Below are 15,390 nucleotides of genomic sequence, written 5' to 3' on the forward strand. Positions count from 1 at the left end.
CGTGGCATATCAGGGAAATCTGCTGGAAATCCCTGATGGTTTGTTTATCTGCAGCGTCCGCAGGTTCAGCTGATCACAGCTCTCCCTGCCTGTGGTTCACCAAAGGTTGCGGATCCCTGCTCTAGACAATCCCTTCTCTTCTTCCTACTTGATGATTGAACTCCTAAATTTATCCATTCATAAAACACTACTGATTATATCTTTAAATGAGTCTAAATTGCACTGAACACTTCTGAAGTACCAAAATAAATGGTATCTTTTAATGAGAAAAATATTAGTTATGTTAAATTTATGACTTATGCCCTGATCCAGCAACAAGGGGTGTATGCACGCACTTGACTTTATGCCCGTTCTAGTCCCATAGAATGATTTGAAGGTATATCAGATTTATATTAGCAGTGAATTTAGGATTTTAAAATGTTTGTACTATGTGACTTCAGTAAGACTAACTATATGTGTAAAGTTAAATATGCGTGAAAGTCTCCACAGGATCAGGACCTTACTTGTATGCTTTTCCCATTTTATGCACATCATACATTTCAAATTCATCCAATGTCAGGTGTCAGAGTTTTATAAATCATTCGTGTACATATCCCCTACACACACACCAGCAATATTATAGCCTCTTGTCTGTAGCTTGGCTTTAAACATTTTATAACTGTATAGGAGCAACAACAGTAGCATCCCAGTAGTACAACCATTATCATAAGGGGAAATCAAAATATTACCATTTCATAATTTTTCTTTGAGATCAATGAATTGATAAGGTAAGAACCTAGATAGAGCTCCTTCATTAAAATTGCAAAAGGTTGCTTTCTCAGCTCAAGGAATCTGTGGTGGCACAAAGGTAAACATTTTGCACAAAGGAAATTAATAAAACTATCCCTAGTGGCTCAAGAACAGAGTTGCTAAAATATTTTCTTCACTGCGCATGGGATTACAAGGTCACCACAACAAGCATGGAATTGCACAGTGGAAGGGGGCAGGGCTTACAAAATCTCTAGATTCATGTGACTCACACAGTGTACAGCTACATCCACTTGCTATCCCATGAAATGTCCTCCACCACACATAATCATTTAAGCCCTCTGTTCTAAAGTGACACAGGCAGAGCGGAAGCTCAGAAATGTATACAGAAATAGCACAAGCAAAGCACAACTTTGCACAGCTACCAAGTTTAGTTTGACAAAGCTTAAAGAAAAACAAAGCATCAGAAAAGATAGTCATTATATATGACTTCAGGATTTAAAACAAGCTGTTCCTCACTGTTATATGCCTGCACACAATATGCTACTTCACAGAGAAGGTTGCCTAAGTGCCTTTTTTCTCAATGTAATCACTAAAATTTAAAAAATCACCAGTTTAGCTAAGATTATCATCCAGACAAACTTCAGATCACATGCCATACCATCCAATCATGATACTTAAATACAAGATGCTCTCCTCTACTAGAAAGGCCCTTTTACTTTCAAAATTATAACGATCAAAAAAGCACATGTTAGAAGCATTAACGTCTCTCTAAACTGCACAACTTTCACTTCAATCACAATAAGATGAAGGCAAGCTTTTGTCAAAACTACATATAGTTTTAACCCAAACCTCAGATTTATATTCTAAGGTAAGGTTAGATAAAATGGCTGAGGGCAAGGGGAAGAAGCAGGAATAAGTGAATGGAGTAAAATGGAAGGGAGGAGATAGATAAAAAGCTATATCCCAATTTTCTGTCCATCTATGGCGGGGCGGGGGAACAGAAGAAAACTGGTTTCAGAGTAGCAGCCGTGTTAGTCTGTATTCGCAAAAAGAAAAGGAGTACTTGTGGCACCTTAGAGACTAACCAATTTATTTGAGCGTAAGCTTTTGTGAGCGACAGCTCTTTGTTTTAATGGAATATAATTTGAGGGCAAGTTATTCCAGAATTCCAAATAAATAGCGAGTGGGCTTCCTTTTTGGTTGCGTTCCTTTTTCTATTTAAAATGCAAGAAATTGCACCTGGAATTTCAGTTTCCTGAAAGGAGGGCTAGTCATCCCATTTAAAAATTGTTACAGCCTCCAAATAGAATACCTATTTTTGTTTGCCTCTCTACAGGCCTTAAAATATTAATCTCTCCAGAAATTTTAAAAACTGGGGATTTTTATTAAATTTCCTATTCTACCAAGGTGGTTCTACAAAGTATGATAAGTGTCTCCTCCTTAAAAATAGTCTACATTTGAGAATGACTGACTTACTTTTCTTTTCAATTCATGGATTTTTAACCACACTTTAAATGGAAAATCCAATGCAACCTTAACTAAGGTCTCAATGAGATGCCGCCATAATTTTACAAATCTATTCCTAGACAGCTGTTATATTGCCATAAAAATATATTTAATATAGGATATTAAATGGATGAAACATTTTTCTAATCAAAGTGTTTGGTTAACGAGAAGGTCAAAGAAGCAATTAGTGAAGGAATATATTTCTAAAGTGACATGCGCTAGTTAACTACAATACAATCTGATACCAGGGTGAATTGTGCGATTGGAATCACTAAGACAACCTGGGGCACTCTATCAAGCTTAGTCTGATCCTGACAGCTTTCGACCAGCTATTTGTTGTCATATCTCTCTGATTGAACAAGATGACAAATGTACACAAAACCTAACACCCAAATGCTACACTTCTGTGAAGCGAGTCAGATTTTGACCTTTAATTGGTAGAGGTCATAAGGTCTCATGACACCACATCTGCTCTCTTTATTGTCTTGTGGTGGACAGAGATTAACTACTAAAGTGCAGGCTCTCAGAATGATAAAATTCAGCTGTAATTAAACTGTCAAAGTATTGCACAAAACATTTAAGTTTTTAAATATTTTATTTACTGTACACAGAAGGAGATGTTTTACATTAAGTGATGAGGCCTGATACAAGAATCTGTTCTGTATGGGCACAGGAATCCAAACATGGAGAACAAGTTTCAGGATATGGGCCTAAATTTGGGAAAAATAATATTCCCACAAGGGTTTTTAACCCTCCAACTTCTCTAGTCTAAGAAAAGCAAACTAAGAAAATTCACAAACATCCCATTTTACTTTTCTCAAAATTCCTATTAAATCTCCAACAGGAACACACAACTCGCTCAGTGAAGTCCGCACACTCTCACACTGAATATGCTCTAGCTGATTGCCCATAAAAGAGCAGGCTTACCTGCTATGTTGGCTGCTAACTGAATTCCTTGGCCTGCAAGCAGAGGGACTTCTAGTAAGAAAAGGAGGTGTCTTTACTAGAGCTGGCAGACTGGAAGGAGTGCAAATACCTTATGTATAAGACAGTAGAAGTTTGTAACTTAACCTCTAAGGAGCAGTCCAATAAAGGGTGGTACCTTGTAATTGTGTCTTGTGGGGCTTCCTGGGTATATACTGGGCTGTCTCTAGTCCTCCTCTGAGAGGAAAATTGACTATTGGTCTGTAGATCCTTCTGGCAGATTGAGCTAGCCTTGTGTCACTTGCTTGTAGGCCATGTGTGACAGGGTGTAGAAACCCCACACTGGACAGAAGTGGGTTAAGGAGCAACTCTGGGCTCAGAAAGCCCTGGCCCTTTGCCTGTGCTGAGCATGCTCAGGTTGGAGGCTTGGTTTAAAAGGCAGCCAGACAGTTCTGTTGGGGCTGGCAGGCCAGGGAGGAGGATGTACTCTGGGAGCTCCAGGGAAAGACACAACCTGATCACACACCCAGTCTGGGAATGAGGAAGGGGGAGACGCATCCCCTGGAGACTGGGACTAGGTTAGGAAGCCCAGAAAGCCACACTCCCCAGGGCAGATGACAGCTGGCTGGGATACAGAGGGAGATAGGAAGTGATGCAGGGAAGCTGAAGTGAGGCTGACGCAGGATACCAGAGAGTGGGCAAAGCCAAATCAGCTTCCCAGCACTCTGGGTCAGAACCTGGTGGAGCAGGAGGGCCCAGATTCTCCTACCCCACATGAGAACTGTACTCATTAGGCAAAGCTGCCACCTGGGAACTGAACCCACTTGGTGGGATTGCTGCCAAGAACAGTGCCCATTAGGCAGAGCTGCTGCTTGTGGACTGAGCCCTTTAAGCAAGGTTGTCACCAGAAATGAACCCTTGGATGTAATGGCTGCTTAGAGCCCTAACTGCTAGGTGGGAGACGCTGTCTCCTGCCCTACCTGTATTCTTCTACTACTGCTCAGATATTGACATTGTTGCTTCCTTTTCCAGTACACTAGTACAAAGCCAGTAACAAAACCCTAGAGATATGGAACTGGGCCTTGGCTATCTGAGGAATAACGTGTGGTCTAATCCTTTTCTCCAGCTCATTCAGAGAGTAGTAGGGAAGGATACCTAGTAATCAGCAAGCAGGTTCAGGACAATACATAGGTCCCAAAATATTGCTTAAAGCAGTATTACATGTTGAATGGCATCTGAGCATTCTCACATTGATTAAAAACTGCCTGAAGAACAGTAAACAAAGTATATTGATTAATGACAATTAAGTTGAACAATATGTTTAGCAGGACTGCCATAGGGGTCAATACTAAAGTCTGTTTTTTAGGGCTCCATTCTTCAATCCTTACAGGAGGAGTACTTATTCATGCAATTGATTTCAGAAGGGTCATTCATATGAATGACATTACTGTTTTTGTAAGAATTACCAGGATCAGGTCATCAGTTAACAAAGGCGTTAAAGACTGGAAAGTGATAGTAAATGCCTCAGTAATAAAATCCCCAAACTGGGAGGTGTTACAAACATTAGTTGCAGTGGAAAAAATACAAAAGGACCTAGAGATACTAGAAATATGGGCAGAAAACAAAATGAGATTCAGCTTGCAAAACTGCATGTAGGGGAAATAGTCTCGAGCACCTATTCAGTGGGACGAAGAAACCTGGAAAGCAGCAAGAAAGGCTTCAATTTGCAATTTGATAGGCATCAGAATTAACCCAGTGTTATCAGAAATGCCCCAGTTCTATTTTCTATTATCCTAGAACCATCTAGTGTAGGACTGGAAGGGAAGGGACCTCTGTAGGTCATCTAGTCCAGGTAAAAACTGTGAAAACTGTTTCGGTACTAGTGTCTGTGAAAAATGCTCTCAAGTGACCATCATAGTAATTATTACTGCTAGCTGAATTTTTTTTTTTAATCACTGCCTTTTCTGGGTTCATGTGGTCAAAAATGAAGTAAAAGGCAGTTTCCAGCCCTTCTGCTTCTGGGGCCTGACCATAATTTTCACTTTCATACAGTTATAACAGGAAATTATCTAACATTTTACACTATTAGAATGTTGGTTTGGATGCACTTTGTATTTTTAATTAACAGTTTTTTTTTTTTTCTGAACTGGTTTGCCCATCCATGGTAGAACCCTGAGGCAGTTCAGTAATGGGGCAAAAAATGGTGTTAAGCAATGTCATTAGCAAAGTTATACAAAATTGTACCATACCATCTGATTTCACTTGCTGATGAAACACTATACAAAACTATTAATGCACTCAGAGCAAGGAGTCAGATCAGCCTGGGATGAATTTTTTAAAAATAGATCTTTTCCTAGTCACTGAATGTGACATCAACAAACCAAACAGGATTGGCTTCTGAGTAGGGCTGTTGATTAATCACAGTTAACTCATGCGATTAACTCAAAAATTAATCGCAGTTTTAATTGCACTGTTAAACAGAATACCAATTAAAATTTATTACAAATTTTTGCATGGTTTTCTACATTTTCAAATATATTTATTTCTATTACAACACAGAATACAAAGTGTACACTGCTCACTTTATATTACACATTTGCACTGTAAAAATGATAAAAAATAGTATTTTTCAATTCACCTCATACAAGTACTGTAGTATACTGTAGTAGGCTATTACCAGCAGGAGAGTGAGTTTGTGTGTGTGGTTTTTGGAGGGAGGTGAGGGGGTGAGAGAACCTGGATTTGTGCAGGAAATGGCCCACCTTGATTATCATACACATTGTGAAGAAAGTGGTCACTTTGGATGGGCTATTACGAGCAGGAGAGTGAGTTTGTGGGGGGGGGGGCGGAGGGTGAGAAAACCTGGATTTGTGCTGGAAATGGCCCAACTTGATGATCACTTTAGATAAACTATTACCAGCAGGAGAGTGGGGTGGGAGGAAGTATTGTTTCATGGTCTCTGTATATATAATGTCTTCTGCAGTTTCCACAGTATGCATCCGATGAAGTGAGCTGTAGCTCATGAAAGCTCATGCTCAAATAAATTGGTTAGTCTCTAAGGTGCCACAAGCACTCCTTTTCTTTTTGTGAATACAGACTAACACGGCTGTTACTCTGAAGTACTGTAGTGCAATCTTTGTCATGAAAGTGCAACTTACAAATGTACATTTTTTGTTACATAACTGCATTAAAAAAAAAAACAATGTAAAACTTTAAAGCCTACAAGTCCACTCAGTCACACTTCTTGTTCAGCCAATTGCTAAGACAAACAAGTTTGTTTGCATTTGCAGGAGATAATGCTGCCTGCTTCTTGTTTACAATGTCACCAGAAAGTGAGAACGGGCGTTCACATGGAACTTTTGTAGCCGCCATTGCAATGTATTTATGTTGCCAGATATGCTAAACATTTGTATGCCGCTTAATGCTTTGGTCACCATTCCAGAGGACATGCTTTCATGCTGATGACACTCATTTAAAAAAAATAATGCATTAATTAAATTTGTGACTGAACTCATTGGGGGAAAATTGTATGTCTCCGGCTATGTTTTACCCACATTCTACCATATATTTCATGTTATAGCAGTCTCGGATGATGACTCAGCACATTTTGTTCATTTTAAGAACACTTTTGCTGCAGATTTGATAAAACACGAAGATACCAATGTGAGATTTCTAAAGATAGCTACAGCACTCGACCCAAGGTTTAAGAATCTGAAATGCCTTCTAAAATCTGAGAGGGACTAGGTGTAGAGCATGCTTTCAGAAGTCTTAAAAGAGCAACACTCCCATGTGGAAACTACAGAACCCAAACCACCCAAAAAGAAAATCAACCTTCTGCTGGTGGCATCTGACTCAGATGATGAAAATGAACATGCATCCGTCTGCTCTGCTTTGGATCATTATAGAGCAGAACCTGTTATCTGCATGGATGCATGTCCCCTGGAATGGTGGTTGAAGCATGAAGGGACATATGAATCTTTAGCGCATGTGGCACGTAAATATCTTGTGACACCGACTACAACAGTGCTATGAGAACACCTGTTCTCACTTTCAGGGTGACACTACAAAGAAGAAGCAGGCAGTATTATCTCCTACAAATGTAAACAAACTTGTTTGTCTGAGTGATTGTCTGAACAAGAAATAGGACTTAGTGGACTTGTAGGCTCTAAAGTTTTACATTGTTTTGTTTTTGACTGCAGCTGAACTTACAAATATAAATTTGTTATATAACTTTCATGACAAAGATTTCATTACAGTACTTATATGAGGTGAATAGAAAAATACTATTTCTTTTTTACAGTGCAAATATTTGTAATAAAAAATCTAAAGTGAGCACTGTATACTTTGTATTCTGTGTTGTAATTGAAATCAATATATTTGAAAATGTAGAAAACATCCAAAATATTTAAATAAATGGTATTCTAATATTGTTTAACAGCACGGTTAATCACTATTTTTTTTAATTGCTTGACAGCCCTACTTCTGACACATTAATGCAGGGGCAGCCAACCTGAGTCTGAGACGGAGCCAGAATTTACCAATGTACATTGCCAAAGAGCCACACTAATATGTCTGCAGCCCCCCCCACTAGCTCCCCCCATTCCAACCTGCAGCACCTCCTCCCTGGCAGCCACACCAATCAGTGCCTCCCGCACCCTCCCCATGCCTCCCACCTGCCGCGATCAGCTGTTAGATGGTCCACAGGAGGCTCTGGTTGGGGCGGCGGGGGAGAGCGAGAGCATGGCAGGCTTGGGGGAAGGGATGGAGTGGGGGCAGGGCCTGGGACAGAGCAGGGGCCGCTCCCAGGCACATTGGAAAGTTAGCATCTATAGCTCCAGCCCCGGAGTCAGTGCCTATGCAAGGAGCTGCATATTTACCTATGAAGAGCTGTATGTGGCTCTGGAGCTACAGGTTGGCCACCCCTGCATTAATGGGTGTTTATATGCAAAGAAGTGCTCTGGTAGAATTTTAAAAGTCATGATTCTGACCTGCTGGTTTGTTTCAGATGCTGAAGCAAGATTCACCACTGTTCTGTTACCAAATATGCCCATTACTTTGAGGTATGTTCATTTATTAGGATTGCTCTTGGGTGGTGGTGGGGGTGTGTGTCTTTAATTCTATTAATGTACTGCTTATGTCACTTGTGTGTTCATATGAAGCTCTACTCCTTCCTTCTGCAAGTCCCCTCCCAATGGACCTATCCTGCAGGACCTAGGTTCCCCGGGACTGGGTTCCTCCAGCCCTTGAACTAGATGCACAGACACACACTAACAGAGCAAGTCTGAGCAGACCGGGTCAGTCAGCACTCTCAAGCTGATATGTCTCCACTCCATGGGCTGGGTTAAGCAGCACCTTCAAGCTGTCACCCTTATGTGCCCCGGGTCTCTAGGCTGGGCTGAGCAGCACTTTCAGCTGCCCCCACCCTTATGTGCCACAGGTTTAACACGTCCCTATCCCACTTTCACGTCACAATTGTACTGGTACTAACCCACTTGATGAGCAAACCCTCCAGTATTTTTGGGCACTACAGTGATCTTTAGCTTAGGTAAAAGAGGCGTTGCTGCAGAGTACTCTTTTGTGTTCTTAGCTTCCCCCATTTAAAGTTCAGAGACAGAGAGAGTGAGAGAGAGAGAAGTAACCAGCTTAACCATAAAGGTTATTTACTGAATAATAGCGATAACTACACAAGGAGGGCTAAACCAACCTTACATATGTCATTAATAGGCTAATACCTAAGGTAGAAAGGAAAACAGAGAGAGAGAAAGAGGGGGATCTCACCCTCTTCAGGAGGCTTGAACTGGTGGTAGCTCAGGGTCCTGAGGTCAGGAGACAGGTAGAGCCCCCAGCACAATCAGTCAGGAGAAGATGGATTCCCAGTGGCACTGATGCGTAGTTTGGATCTAAGCATCAGAACACTTACTTGGGCGTAGGTAGGGATTTTTGTTGAGAAAATACAGTGGTTCCTGGGAGAACACTAGATTTGTTTATGGGTAAACTGATGACTTAAGAGTTTTCTTTAGGCTAGACAATAGGAGCTGATCACTCTTGGCTATGGGTGGTGGTTTCTTCCAGGGAGCTCACAATGCAACTAGGCTGCTTCAGTATTTTGAGATCTCAATCAAGGATTTATTACTAGAATTGGTCTGATAATTGCTGAGCTGGGTGTGGGCAGGTGTAGGTTCATTAATATCTGGAGCAGAGATTTCCATGATGCAGTGCATCCCTGTTTTTCTGATCCCAGAGTTCAGTGCTGTTCTCTGTTCTCCATTCTGTATGCAAATGAAGATGTCTCCCTGTCCCATCTTTCATGCAGATGAGAGTAGGGGAGTTATCTCTGTTCTTCATTCTGTGTGCTAACGGAGATGTCTTAATCTTATCACCCTTGTCAGGAGGGGTCTAGGTGTGTCTGCCATCCACCCTTCATTGCTCTCTGCAAGCCTTTTCTCTGATGGGTTTTGGTTTAAGCAGAGGCTGGTGGGGGGGTGCCTTTCATGAGTCAGACAGGCTAGATACCGTGCCCTGGTTCCCCAAAAACACAGAGCTGACTGGTATCAAATCCCCCCCATTGATGGGGTGCTAGCACAGACAGAAGATTGTAGAGAAGCTCTCCCCCAACAGATAAACTGGAATTCTTAACATTCACAAAGTTTGGAATTTCCTCCCCTTTGTTCCCAGACAAAGGTTTGGAGGTTGGGGTAGCTCCCTCCATGGGCAAGTCATTATCCCCAACAGACACAGGCTTAGGAACAGTTCCTTCCTGGGTTTTAGTTGAGTCCAGAACCACATCTGGCACAACTGACAAAAGAAGCAGAAACTGAGAAAAGAACAGGAGTACTTGTGGCTCCTTAGAGACTAACAAATTTATGAGAGCATAATCTTTCGTGGGCTACAGCCCACTTCATCAGATGCATAGAATGGAACATGTAGTAAGAAGATATATATACATACAGACAAGGTGGAAGTTGCCATACAAACTGTAAGAGGCTAATTAATTAAGATGAGCTATTATCAGCAGGAGAAAAAAACTTTTGTAGTGATAATCAAGATGGCCCATTTAGACAGTTCACAAGAAGGTGTGAGGATACTTAACATAGGGAAATAGATTCAATATGTGTAATGACCCAGCCACTCCAAGTCTCTATTCAAACCCAAGTTAATGGTATCTAGTTTGCATATTAATTCAAGCTCAGCAGTTTCTCGTTGGAGTCTGTTTTCAAAGCTTTTCTGTTGTAAAATTGCCACCCTTAAATCTTTTACAGAGTGGCCAGAGAGGTTGAAGTGTTCTGCTACCGGTTTTTGAATGTTAGGTACTTTTTGCCTGCTCCACAGACACAACACTGGAGACATTTTCTCCCCCAGCATTTAAACAGCTTTTCTGACTAGACAAACAGTTTGAACTTCCCTCCCCCTTGTCACAGACCACATGGCTGTTCATAGACAAACACTGGGGCGATTGGGATGGCTTTTTTAACTGGCAAATTGCCACTGCCAAGAGACAAACCATGGGAGACAGTTTCTCCCTTATACCCGCTGAGCTGAACCTGTTTAGTGGTGGGTCTCCCTTCGGAGATCCTGTCCGCTAGCAATTGGGCTAACATCCCTGGGTTCCCCACAGTAGTCCTCACAGGGGGTCTCCTCCATACGTCGCACTGACGTCTTGCGATCAGCTGGGGAGGCCCATGGGGAACCGGGCACCCCTACTGATCATCAGACTCCCAGAGCCTCCACTCAGAAGAGGGGGCAGGGATCTGGCTTTGACAGGGAGTGGGCGTGGGGGATACACTCCGTACCAGGGCAGTGGGTTGTGGGGAAGCTCCCTGCTTTAACTCCATTTTCCGCATGACCTGAGACAAAGCATTAATCAGGATGCTGAGGGGCTGGTGATCATATTTTCCCATATCCTCCCCTAAATTCACCAGCTCTTTCCAAATCATGTTCCTAATGGTCTCCTTGGGTCTTCGGCGCTGCCCAGGGTTGTGGGAGGTAGGGGAATTAGGTTTGGGAGGGTGCCTGGCTGAGTGAGGACCATTATTTGTAAATGTGATAGCCTGCACAGGCTCTGAGGTAGTCTGTTTGCTGACTTGTTTTTTTAAGACACCAGTTTCTCGCAGTAAATCTCCTGCTTGTTTGATTTTTGCCACTAGTTCACTCCAGGTTAGTAGGTGTTCTAAATCCACAATCCCCATGGTCAATTTTGTCTGATAATTTAGTCCTGCATAAGTGCTCTGTACTAATTCATGTCCCTGATACTGGAAAGTGACAATCCCATTCTCTTCTGTCTGGGGTAATGAATCAGAGAGCTGACAGCATTTTTTTTTTTTTCAAATTAGGTAAGCTTCTGGGGCCTCTCCTGGTTTCTGCTCTTCCATTATATACAGTTTCTTAAGGGAAGACACCTGCAGTAATATTTTAAGAGCACTTATCATCCATTCCCGGGATCCAGTGGCAGTCTGCTCCCAAGAACCTATGCCTGGGTCTGGAGCATCTGCATCACAAGGAGAGGCGCATAACTGAGCCAATTGGGTTAAGTCCATGCCAGCGGCAGAGAGGTACATTTGCCAAACACGGGCCAGCCATGCAACGGCTGTGTCACGGTTCAGTGGCCCCAGTCTCTCAGCAATAGCCTTGGCTTGACTAGGACACCACCTTACTATGTCCGTGACCAGCTCCGTTGTGGGAAGATCAGCTCCTGCAACTACGTGTTTAACCTCCCTTGTGGAAACAGGAGCAACATTATGCATTCATGGCCAATTGGGGTTAAATGGGTCTTTGGGAGCCCCCTGGGAAAATAAAGATACCCCCTGATGCTGTCCCCAATCACAATCCTCTCTCAACCTTACAGCTGCTACCACCCCCTTATGGGCACTAAGTTGGGCGCACAATGTACTAATCTTTGCCTCACAATCCTGATAGTCTGCTGCCAAGAAGCGAGTTGCTGCTCTTGCTTCTTCTAACAGAACTTTTGTCTGTGTTAACTCTTTCCTATACTGTTCTGCATTCCTGCTTGCCTTGACTCTCTCCTCTTGTATATCTCTATGTACAGTTACCATTTTGAGCTTTTCTGCTATCAATTCACACCCGTCTGTTTCACATTTGTTCAAACGCTGTTGTAACTGCTCGTTCTCAAGCTCCAGTTCCTGTCTTCTCTTTACCATTTGAACCATGTCAGATATGGATAAAATCATGCCCAGGCAGCAGCTGCATCCATTGCACTACCACGTGGCTTAAAGGTTGTGCAATATTGTTCAAAGCTCAGACTTGCTTCAGTCAGGGGATTCTCACCTTTAAAACACCCCCTTTCCCAGGGGCATTTCCCCTTCTTCATTACCCATCTCTCTAACCTGTTGGTTTTCTCCTGCCTCAAGCAAGCAGCAAAAAGGTCCTTTTCAGACATCTCTATTTTCTTATTTCACTAATGATCCCCCCCAACAGCTCTTTCTAAAACCTTCATTTTTAAGGCACTAGTCTTAACTCCTTATTTCACAGTTCTACAGATATTCTAAGCACGATTCTTAACTGAAGGTTACCAAATTCTCTGAGAGAGAGACCTTGCTAAAGGAGCTTGGTCTGAAAAAGGAAAAGAAAGCTTACGCAGGCCTGTGCCTCAGTTTTCCTACTCCACAGCAACTACTCAACAATTACCATGTGATTATGGTCACGTGCTGCCCGCGTATATCCACCAATTTGTTACCAAATATGCCCGTAACTTTGGAGTATGCTCATTTATTAGGGTTATTCTTCTGGGGAGGTGGGGAGGGTTCTGTAATTCCATTGTACTGCTTATATATGGAGCTCTACTCCTTCCTTCTGCAAGTCCCCTCCCAATGGAGCTATCCTGCAGGACCTATGTTCCCCAGGACTGGGTTCCTCCAGCCCTAGAATTAGATGTGCACACACACACATACACACACACTAAGAGCAAGTCTGAGCAGACCAGGTCAGTCAGCACTCTCAAGCTGAAACCCTCATATGTCCCTGTACTCAGTGGGCTGGGTTAAGCAGCACCTTCAAGCTGTCACCCTTATGTGCCCCTGGTCTCTAGGCTGGGCTGAGCAGCACTTTCAGCTGCCCCCCTCCCTCCTCTTATGTGCCACAGGTTTAACATGCCCCTATCCCACTTTCACGTCACAATTGTACTGGTACTAACCCACTTGATGAGCAAAGCCCTACAGTATTTTTGGGCACTACAGGGTTCTTTAGCTTAGGTAAAAGAAGCGTTGCTGTAGAGTAAATGGGAGAAGCTAAGAACACAAAAGAGTAAAGTTCAGAGTGAGCGAGAGAGAGAAGCAACCAGCTTAACCATAAAAGTTATTTACTGAATAATAGTGATAACTACACAAGGAGGGCTAAACCAACCTAACATACATTATTAAAGGCTAATACCTAAGGTAGAAAGGAAAACAGAGAGAGAGAGAAAGAGGGGAATCTCAGCCATTCCAGGAGGCTTGAACTGGTTGGGGTTTCCAGGTGATGGTGGTAGCTCAGGGTCCTGAGGTCAGGAGACAGGCAGGGCCCCCAGCATCATCAGTCAGGAGAAGATGGATTCCCAGTGGAACTGATGCATAGTTTGGATCTAAGCATCAGAACACTTACTTGGGCATAGGTAGGGATTTTTGCAGAGAAAATACAATGGTTCCCGGGAGAACAGTAGATTTGTTTATGGGTAAACTGATGACTTAAGAGTTTTCTTTAGGCTAGACAATAGGAGCTGATCACTCTTGGCTATGGGTGGTGGTTTCTTCCAGGGAGCTCACAATGCAGCTAGGCTGCTTCAGTATTTTGAGATCTCAATCAAGGATTTATTACTAGAATTGGTCTGATAATTGCTGAGCTGGGTGTGGGCAGGTGTAGGTTCATTAATATCTGGAGCAGAGATTTCCATGATGCAGTGCATCCCTGTTTTTCTGATCCCAGAGTTCAGTGCAGTTCTCTGTTCTCCATTCTGTATGCAAATGAAGATGTCTCCCTGCCCCATCTTTCATGCAGATGAGGCTAGGGGAGTTGTCTCTGTTTTCCATTCTGTGTGCTAATGGAGATGTCTTAATCTTGTCACCCTTGTCAGGAGGGGTCTAGGTGTGTCTCCCATCCGCCCTTAATTGCTCTCTGCAAGCCTTTTCTCTGATCTTATGGCTCAAGAAGAGACTGGTGGTGGTGGGGGGGTGTCTTTCATGAGTCAGACAGGCTAGATACCGCGCCCTGGTTCCCCAAAAACACAGAGCTGACTGGTATCTGTTCCTGCACCTAATGTAAACACTTACGCGATAAAAACATAAGAAGGGCCATACTGGGTCAGACCAAAGGTCCATTTAGCCCAGTATCCTGTCTTCCGACAGTGACCAATGCCAGGTGCTTCAGAGGGAATGAACAGAACAGGTAATCATGAAATGATCCATCCCGTCACCCATTCTCAGCTGTTGGCAATTAAAGGCTAGGGACATGACCATCCCTGCCCATCCTGGCTAACAGTCTGTCAAGGCTGATTTCCTGCTCTGGCACTTTGAGTTCAGAAGGTGTGGGCCCGCAAGAATTCAAAAAATTAATACTTGCCACTCCAGGCTTGTATTAAACTCCCAGAGTTACAGCTTTTTTCTGACTTTGGATTGGCAGATGCTGCCACTACACAAGTGCAGAACTCCTTTGAGAGCCCAGGAAGGCACACTTGGGAATTCCTTCCTGTGGGGTACCCTCAAGCCCTTTTACCACCTCCCCTCCCCTCCCAGGAACAGCTGAGAAAGGAAAAGAAAAAGAAACTCAGCTGTTGCCACCAGCTAACTAAAAAAACATGTGCAGAACCTCTTAAGACACAGAAATCAAATCCTGTTACTAGAAAGGTAATTTTTTATTATTATTTTTTTTTTTTTAAAGAAAAGAAAACACATCTGGAAACTCAGGCTATTGCTAGATTTTAGAAGAGTAACTACAAGGATTAAGCACCAAAAATAGCTTTCTTGAGGTCCCGCTTAAAGGTTACAAGCAAAACAAAAGCACCTGGGGTTAGCACAGAGGAGTCCACAAGCCATAAAGAGATAACCCTAATCGCATCTTCCTAGACATTTCCTGATCTACTTACATATCTGGGGTTTCAAATAAGTAGTTTATAGGTATGATACTGAGGATTTTTCATACCTGGACCCAAGCTTCTTACAGCATAGCTGCTGCCCTGTCCACCTCTCGAGTCAGTAGAACCCCTACAGACGGACAAAGGGGGAG

At 42.8% G+C, this 15,390-nt stretch overlaps 1 long non-coding RNA gene across 1 annotated transcript in view; it reads left to right on the top strand.

Moving 5' to 3' along the window:
- The first annotated feature begins 8,180 nt into the window (after positions 1-8,180).
- Positions 8,181-15,390, top strand: part of LOC141987226 (uncharacterized) — a 388,498-nt gene continuing 381,288 nt past the window's right edge. The window contains exon 1 of the long non-coding RNA XR_012639473.1: positions 8,181-8,240. This is a non-coding gene — a long non-coding RNA (uncharacterized LOC141987226). The remainder of the gene's footprint in view (positions 8,241-15,390) is intronic.

The sequence above is a fragment of the Natator depressus genome, chromosome 1 (genome assembly GCF_965152275.1).
Source record: "Natator depressus isolate rNatDep1 chromosome 1, rNatDep2.hap1, whole genome shotgun sequence".
NCBI lineage: Eukaryota > Metazoa > Chordata > Testudines > Cheloniidae > Natator > Natator depressus.